An 8048-nucleotide genomic window follows, 5' to 3' on the forward strand; every position below is an offset into this window, starting at 1 on the left:
CTGGACCCCCATTTCAAAAGATCACTGCTTTTAAGTACTCCCTGCTCTTAATGGTGCTGTGCTAATGCATATTCCTCCGGAGAGGAACTACTTTGCCATTTTGTTATTTAATGCCGATGCTGTGGAGGCAAAGGTTAGAATCTTGCACCTTTTAGGGCGAAAAGATGAGGCTAGTTAGGCTGATGCTTGACAAGCAGTCAGAATAAATTAGTTTTCCCTCTCTGAAATGTTCCTTTGTCAGCTTTGTGGGGGGTGGGGAGGGTCAGTCACTTCTTTAGCTCAGCTAATGCTGCCAAGAGCAGAATATCAGATGAGATACAGAGAAGTTTACTTCAAAATCACTGCTTAGAGCTAAAGCATCTTGGTGTCTATCCTCAGAGTGCCTGCCAGTCCATTACCCTGCCCTCAAAGGTTGATTCCATTACTTTCCACTGTCCCTAGGAGTGAGGTACTGGGAGGCAGATTATTTTTGTGGAAGAACATTTTACCACATTTTTTAATCCATGGGCTTCCTAAAAGAATTATATAGGGAAAACTTCTCAAAATTAAGCAAACAAAAGCAATCTCCCACATTTTTTAACAAGCAGATTTTGTTTAAAAAAAGAATGGTAAATAGTAGTTTTGCTCAATTCTGAATATTTTCAGGAAATTTTATATCACAGAAGAATCACTTCTCGATTTTTTTTTTCAATTTCAGCTCTCACGGCGTTATCGTCTGACATTTGAGTGTGATATCATTAGGTAGTAATGGAAAGTCTCTCACACCTGAAATCTAAAAAGCAGTATGTTTTGGAGAGTCCAGATAGCATGTCTCTGATTCCATGCCCAAGTCTGAGGGTTAAAACCAGTGCAGTCACAAGGAAAGTCTGCTGTGAACCCTACTGCATTCAAAGTAATTGGGGGGAAAAAAAGAGGTTAGAGTGAGAGACAGCCAAAGCATAAGAGACTCTTAAAAGCTGAGAACAAACTGAGGGTTGATGGGGGTGGGAGGGCAGGGAGGGTGAGTGATGGATATTGAGGAGGGCACCTTTTGGGATGAGCACTGGGTGTTGTATGGAAACCAATTTGACAATAAATTTCATACATTAAAAAAAAAAGTCATTGGGACAGAGGTGGCCATGCTTTTTGATTGAGTCTGATCCCATACTTATGTTTTAAGTCACATTGCCTTTTTCTTAGTTCTCTAATTATCCACTTTGCAATATTCATGTAAATAACCATTCTAGCTTGTCAAGTGTTTGTGGAAGAAACGCCAGTGAAATCATTTGTTTTCATTTATATATGTACACGAAGGAGAAAAATAATGAGCAACAATTTCTGTATTATTAATATGCATAGGTATAGTCAGAGCAATATGTGAGATTCGTTCATTCCACAAATTTTAGGGGGTGCCTATTCTGTACCAGGCATTGTTCTAGGTCCCAAGAAATAGTAATGAACAAAACAGATGAAACCCTTCACCTGTTGAAGTTTACATGCTAGTGAGGAAATACAAACCTATCAACAAGCTAGACATACGTATGCTTATGCCAGAGGGAATAAATGTGAAGGAGAGAAAGAGAGCTGAGATGAGAAACAGGGAAGGCCATAGGAATGGAGCTATTTAGCAATTCTAAATAGAGGGTCAGGGAAGCTTCTCTGATGAGGTAAAAGCTGAATAAAAAACTCAAAGTGAAAAAACAGCCGTTTCTAAATCCAAGAGGAAGATGCCAGTCTAAAATAATGGCAAGTGCAAAGGGCCTGAGGTTAGAGTAGGCTTGGGGTATATAAGGAATATAAAAGAAAATGTGGCTGATGCTGAATGAGCAGACAGGACAATAGTGGGAAATGAGGACAAAGAGGTAGCAAGCAGAGGGCTGGAGCCGATCGGGCAGGGCCTTGCAGGTGTAAAGAATGACTTGTCAAGTTATCTGCTATAAACCAGGCACTGAGGATATGGCAGTAAACCAGACCACTCCGTTCCCTGCTATACAGGGGTTTACTTCTATTGGACACACACACACACACACACACACACACACAACCCACTTCCATCTCTCACCCCTTTCCTAATCCTCCAGCAATTTTTTAATTATTCTCTAGTCAGTAGAAAAAAGCAAGACTGGATTCTGTGGGAAATAAAATTGCCTGCCTCCCACTTTGTCCCAAACAGAGCTGATCCTGAGTCTCATAGTTCATAGGGAGCCAATGCAATCCAACAGTTGTATTTTGACTGTACTGACAGCAAAATACATTTAAATAATCAAGAATTTCTATTTTTGTTAAAACAAGAAGCCCTTAAGCAAATGACAGCAGACTTCAGATACAAAAATAACTCTCCTCTGAAGAAACATTGTAAAAAGTAAATCTGAAGTCGAAGATACAGACCATTTCCAACAGCTCCCAGGACTGCTGGTCATCATCTTGTTTGTAATTCATATTAATTAATTCTAAATTTTAACTTGGAAGCAAGCCATTACTCTCTGCTCTAGCTTATTCCTTGGTTTAAGTCTTCAAAGCCCCTAGTGTTTCTATTTTGTTCCTAACAGGAGCAAATTCACCTGCCTTCCTGCGATATGTTTCTGATGGCAATTAGCACTGCAGACACAGGGCCACCACGATCTCCCAGTCACCTGGACCCCATAGTGCTGTGTGATCTTCACCACCAAAGCTGGACGTCACTCTTAACCATCCAGAGATTTCACAGCTCCCCTCCCCCTACCACACACACACACGCACACACACACAGTCAATAGGGCCTACTACATACTAACCAATATTTCAGTCTCATGGATTTGTTTTATTCCCTTTGAAGGATCTTTCCTCCACAAGTGTCCTGATTTGGTAGCCTGCCTCTTCATCCTCCTCCTTTCCTGCTTCCTAGACAAATTACTAGCCTCCTGCCTAGAAATGGAGGTGGAGAAATGTGGGTACAGTGTCAAGGCCACTCCCAAGAGCAGTAAACACTCCCACCTGCCCATCTGCTTTCAAGCCAGGATTCAGTGGCTTAATCTGTCCACAAAGAGAGAGGTTAATTAACTCCCTCTGCCCTGGTTGCCCTTAGCTACTGGCTTGGCACATAACTAAATCCCAAATAGAGGTACTTCTTAGAGATGCTGTTAACTTATACTAGAAGAGAAATTTGATCAGAATTTAGAGAGGAAAACTAACTGGTTATAAGAGAAAACTTCTCCCATTGATTAAAATCTCTAAATCTCTAAATCCCCATCTTCCATGGTTGTGTCTTCATCACTCCAGGTTAGGGTAAGGAAGGCCCTGATTACATGATGTTCTATCAAATTAGAGAAACAAACATCCATTGGCCTCTTAACCAGTCAAAAGCCCATCCTTGCAGGGTCCTGGAACACCAGTATGAACACCAATAGGAACTAAAGCAAAGGATCTGGCGTGGGAATGACCAAGCATGCAGAATTCCTTCTGGCCAGGTCTGGCCACATGCAGTCATTGACTGATAGCTACACACCCCAACCAGCCAGCCTCTGTCCTCCCCAGCATGGAAATCACTCTGTGCCAATGTGGAAACTGTTTGTGCCTTTTCCAGCCCATTAATTCCTCTGTATTTAAGAGGAACAGCATTTCCATCTCTTAGATTAGATTTTGTTCATTAAACCCTCATCTCACTTCCCAACCTGCCAAATTTTCATCAGTGGAGATCTGGGATTCAGACACCACAACCCATTAAGCACAACATCTTGGAATTTACAATTTTGTTTCATAAAGCCCTCTACAGACAGTCTACCTCATATATATCAGCCTAGCAAAAGATTAAATATAAATGGACATTTTCTAAAGCATTTTGAATGCATTATTATTGGCCTAACACTTTACAAACTATATCCATTTTGCAGAATATTCTTAATCATATACAATATGCAAAGAGCAGAGACTCCAAGTTCTTGTTTATTTTTAATTATAACTACTTAAAATAATCATTAGTTAACTTTGGTGGTTTTTTTTTCATTTTTATTTTAATTAGTGAGAAAGGGAAACACATGATACTTTGGGAGCACATTGCTGAAAAGTCTTTACAGTAGAAGATTTTGAGGATCAAATCATATTATGCCAGAAAGGAGTTAAGTGGAAAGGCCTGAATCCTTGGAGAGAAACCCATGGACGGAAACCCTATAGTTGATTCAGTTTCCTCTGGATGTGTCCTCCATGATCAAAGGAAGCTCATCAAGAGGGAATATGAAATCGTTTCAGGGGATAGCCAGGCAACATCAAGCTGTATGGGTCAGTCCTCAGACTTCTTCCTTATAAGCAATGGGACATCACCTTCCAAAGAACTGAGCCAACAAGACCCTGTAGGACTGATCATGCCTGTAGAGGCTGAAAGTGGGAGAGCCCCCTTTACCGTGAGGGGAGCAAGAAGCACCTGAGAATGTATTTCTGCCCCAGGAGCTAGAAATACAACCCAGAAGGAAGGAGCTGAAAAATGTCACAAGCCTAGACACCTTGATCCAAATAAATAAGGGTTTAAACATGGGAAGCAGCAATGTCGGCAGTTTTACAAGTGATCTCTCAACCTCAGGAAACTAAAACACGCTGTCCTCTGTGGAAAGTCATACACTGGTTTAAATATTTGGGACTTACATCCTAATGTGGAAGTTAGTCATGTCAGAAATGAAGAAAATTCTGTTATAATTTCTCATGTTTCCTCATCAGGCTGTTCTACAATGTGATTAACACTGTGATCACAATAAAAATGTTTTATTTAGTGGATAATTGTACGTACCGGTATCTACCATTTCCAAATGTCTCCTTTTATTACCCTTGTTCAAGAAAGTCTTAATATTTAAGTGATTTACTGATCACTTAAAATGCCAGCCTTGCCATTAGGAGGTACATTCACTATACGTTGCTTAATTTTATAGTACATTATTTCTTTATAAACAGACACATTACTGTAGAACATTAATTAAGGCTTTTCCCCATTATGCACTACATTTCGAGGACAACAGTGTAACCAAGTGTTGGCCTGACGGATGTGCCTGGGCCTCCATTTCTTGGCTCACAAAGGAAGCACAGTCCCTGAGAAGTGGTGCTACTGGGGCTCCAGGATTAGGCAAGAGACAGTTTGATTTGTGAAAGATGCACTTAATGAATAATGCATGGCAGACGCACTTCAACAACCCAATTTGCTGAACTATTTAGCATCAATAACCTAGCTATAATAGAAACAGAAGGCCTTTTAGAGCTAGGTTATGAGAAGAGTTTTAATAAAATGATATCACTCCAATCATGTGTATCACATTTGCATTTAGTAGAACCTGGCATTTAGATTGGTAGAAAAAGAAAACTTTTGCAGCCACATTTTTGTAAAGCACTCGCTCAGAAATATGTTGGCAGATGGGTGCAGTGTGAGAATCAGCCATCGGGGAAGGATTTGAGAAAACACAAAGCAAGGTCTTCTCCCTGCACATCGCACAGTATGAAAAAGGCCAAACTCTGATTTCAGAATACCCTTCTGGTTGAAAAATAATTCTAGTGAGGAGCACAAAACTACAAGCACATTTCCTATTTGCTTTGAGACTGAATGACAGGTATCACATTAAAATTTCCACAGAATGACACATTTTCTCACATTAACGAAAAAGGGCAAGGGTAGTGTCAAGAAACTAATCTTCAGTAAATCATCTGCTAAATGTATTTGAATTACGTATCTTATATTTCCCCGTTGACCCCCTACTCTTCAAAATTAAGAACCAAGAACAAACTCCAATACCTGAGAAAACATGCAAATTCTATGTGCGAGGTGTCCAATTAGCACTACATATGTACAAATTTATAATTTAGTGCCTTCCCATTGATAAGAATAAGAAAGCTGCAGCCATGTCCAATTTCCTATACTAATAGGATATGTAAAGAGCAGAACTCAGTTTGACAAGCATAGGATTTTCCTGTTGCATCAGCAGCATTCACTGAGTGAAAAGAGGTGAGCTCAGCATTCAATGTTAATAGTTATGTAAAGACTTAGAAATTTTCGGGTTCAGAAGACTGATCCTGGACCCCATGCTTCATACAAGATGGCCAAAGCCATCTTCCAAGGGGAGCACATTAGAATTCCTCTAAAAGCTAGTTACCTAAAGACTTAAGAGAAGTTTTCTAGTGCAAAAGACTAATCTGAACCCTGTGCTTCATATGACCAAAGCCACCTTCCAAGGGGAGCACATTAGAATTCCCCCCAAAGCTAGCCATGTTGTATCCCTGGAAGCCTTGAGATCCAATGATACCTCTGAAGCCTTGAGATCCAATGACACCTCTTGACCTAGTTGGCCAAGCATATGGAGGATCCCAATTTCTAAGCAGAATCTCACTATGGCTCAAGATCTTCGACCACTTGTAAAGCATCTCACATGAATGACAGACCAACTGTGGGAGGAAAACTCTGCTTCCCTGGGTGACTTAACTGCTTATTTAGATTTGAGCAATTATTGCTTCAGAGAAAGCCATTGTCAACACAGGACACCAGGCTTCTGCTGAGAAAGGAACAGATGATTGTTGAATAGCTTCTACTTGCCGGGCATTGTGCTAGGTCATCCACACACTGTGGGTAATGACTAGAAGAGATGAATATTGGAACTGAAAAAATAAAATGAAGGTAAAATGAATGGAAAAACCAAAGAATATATTTTTGCAACACAGTTTTGGGAGAAAGAAAGAAAAACTGACGAAAAATAAGATGAAGAGGGGCCCTATGGGAACTAAACTTTTTTTTTCCTCCCTTTTATTTTCCCTTTGCATTTTTTATTTTGACATATTTGATCCATGCAAAATAATCCATATAGTAGCTAAGTAAGTTAGAGAGCATGATAATGAATACTCATGAATTTACCACCCAACTTAAGAAATATAATATAATCAGTTCAGTTGATGTTCCCTAACAGTCCCTTTGGGACTACACTCTTGTCTGTCTTAGAGAAGGTACTGGATGAGCAGGCCGACAAGTTCTGCTATATCCTGGCATGGAATTGTCCTGAGCAGCATAGAGTCATATACTCCTGTGTACTAGGGAAAGGGATAGAGAAATAGCCACCAGGCATGTTTCTTCTTAGCAACCCTGACCTAAGTGAGTACATACAAATCCCCAAAATCTTCCCCAAGCCAGGCATCCAAATTGTTCTGCCTAAGGGATCACTATTTCATAGGTGAGGCAGGATTCCTGCCATAGGAATTAATACATATTTTACCTCAATGAGCCTTTCACTTTATAGGAGAAAAAACTAAGGTTTGCAAAGGTAAACTGTCCATATTATAAAGAGCCTTGGAAATTAGGTGTGGCCAACCTAAACGCTAAAACAGCACCTCTCAGACCTGAACAGAAGCTGAGCATCCAGCGTGGGGACACCACAGGATCCAAATACTGTAGCTAAATCAAAAGATTCTCATATGCACTATAAAATAATTTCAAATCCCATCTTAAAAAAAGAAGAAGAAGAAGAAGAATCCTGCAACAGTCCCTTAAGTTCAAGATGTCCAAGAACAACTCAGGACTTTCTACTTCCAACAAAATCTGTTCCTGCTCCTGTTTCCTTTCTCAGCAAGCGGTACTAACACTCACCTAGTTCTGCCGGTCAAGGATATGGAAATTGTTTTGGACCTTTCCATCACCCCCACCAAGACACACACACATGCAGAACATACCCAGTCATCACCAAACACTGCCGATTTTGCTTTCTAAACATCTGTCAGAAGTATCACTTCTCTGCCTGCTACCACTCTAAGCCAGGCTACTATCACCTCCCCTGGATAACTGCAGCTTCCCGCCCCCACCCCAGATCAACCATAACCTCACCCAGCCCCTTCCACTCTGTATATTGTAGCCAGAATATTCTTCTTGAAACGTATCCATGAGCACATCCCCACTCCACTACTCCTTTCCTAGCTCTTAAGACATACCAATGGCATCCCATTGTTAATAAACAAGACAGAGATCAAGACCTTAGCATGGCCTTACATGGACTATCTCTGCCTACTCGTCTGTCCAGGTTCATATCAGATTATTCTCCTTCTCTCTGTGTGTTCCAGCTACTTATAATCTTATTTGC

The sequence above is a fragment of the Prionailurus viverrinus genome, chromosome B3, assembly GCF_022837055.1.
Source record: "Prionailurus viverrinus isolate Anna chromosome B3, UM_Priviv_1.0, whole genome shotgun sequence".
NCBI classification, from domain to species: domain Eukaryota; kingdom Metazoa; phylum Chordata; class Mammalia; order Carnivora; family Felidae; genus Prionailurus; species Prionailurus viverrinus.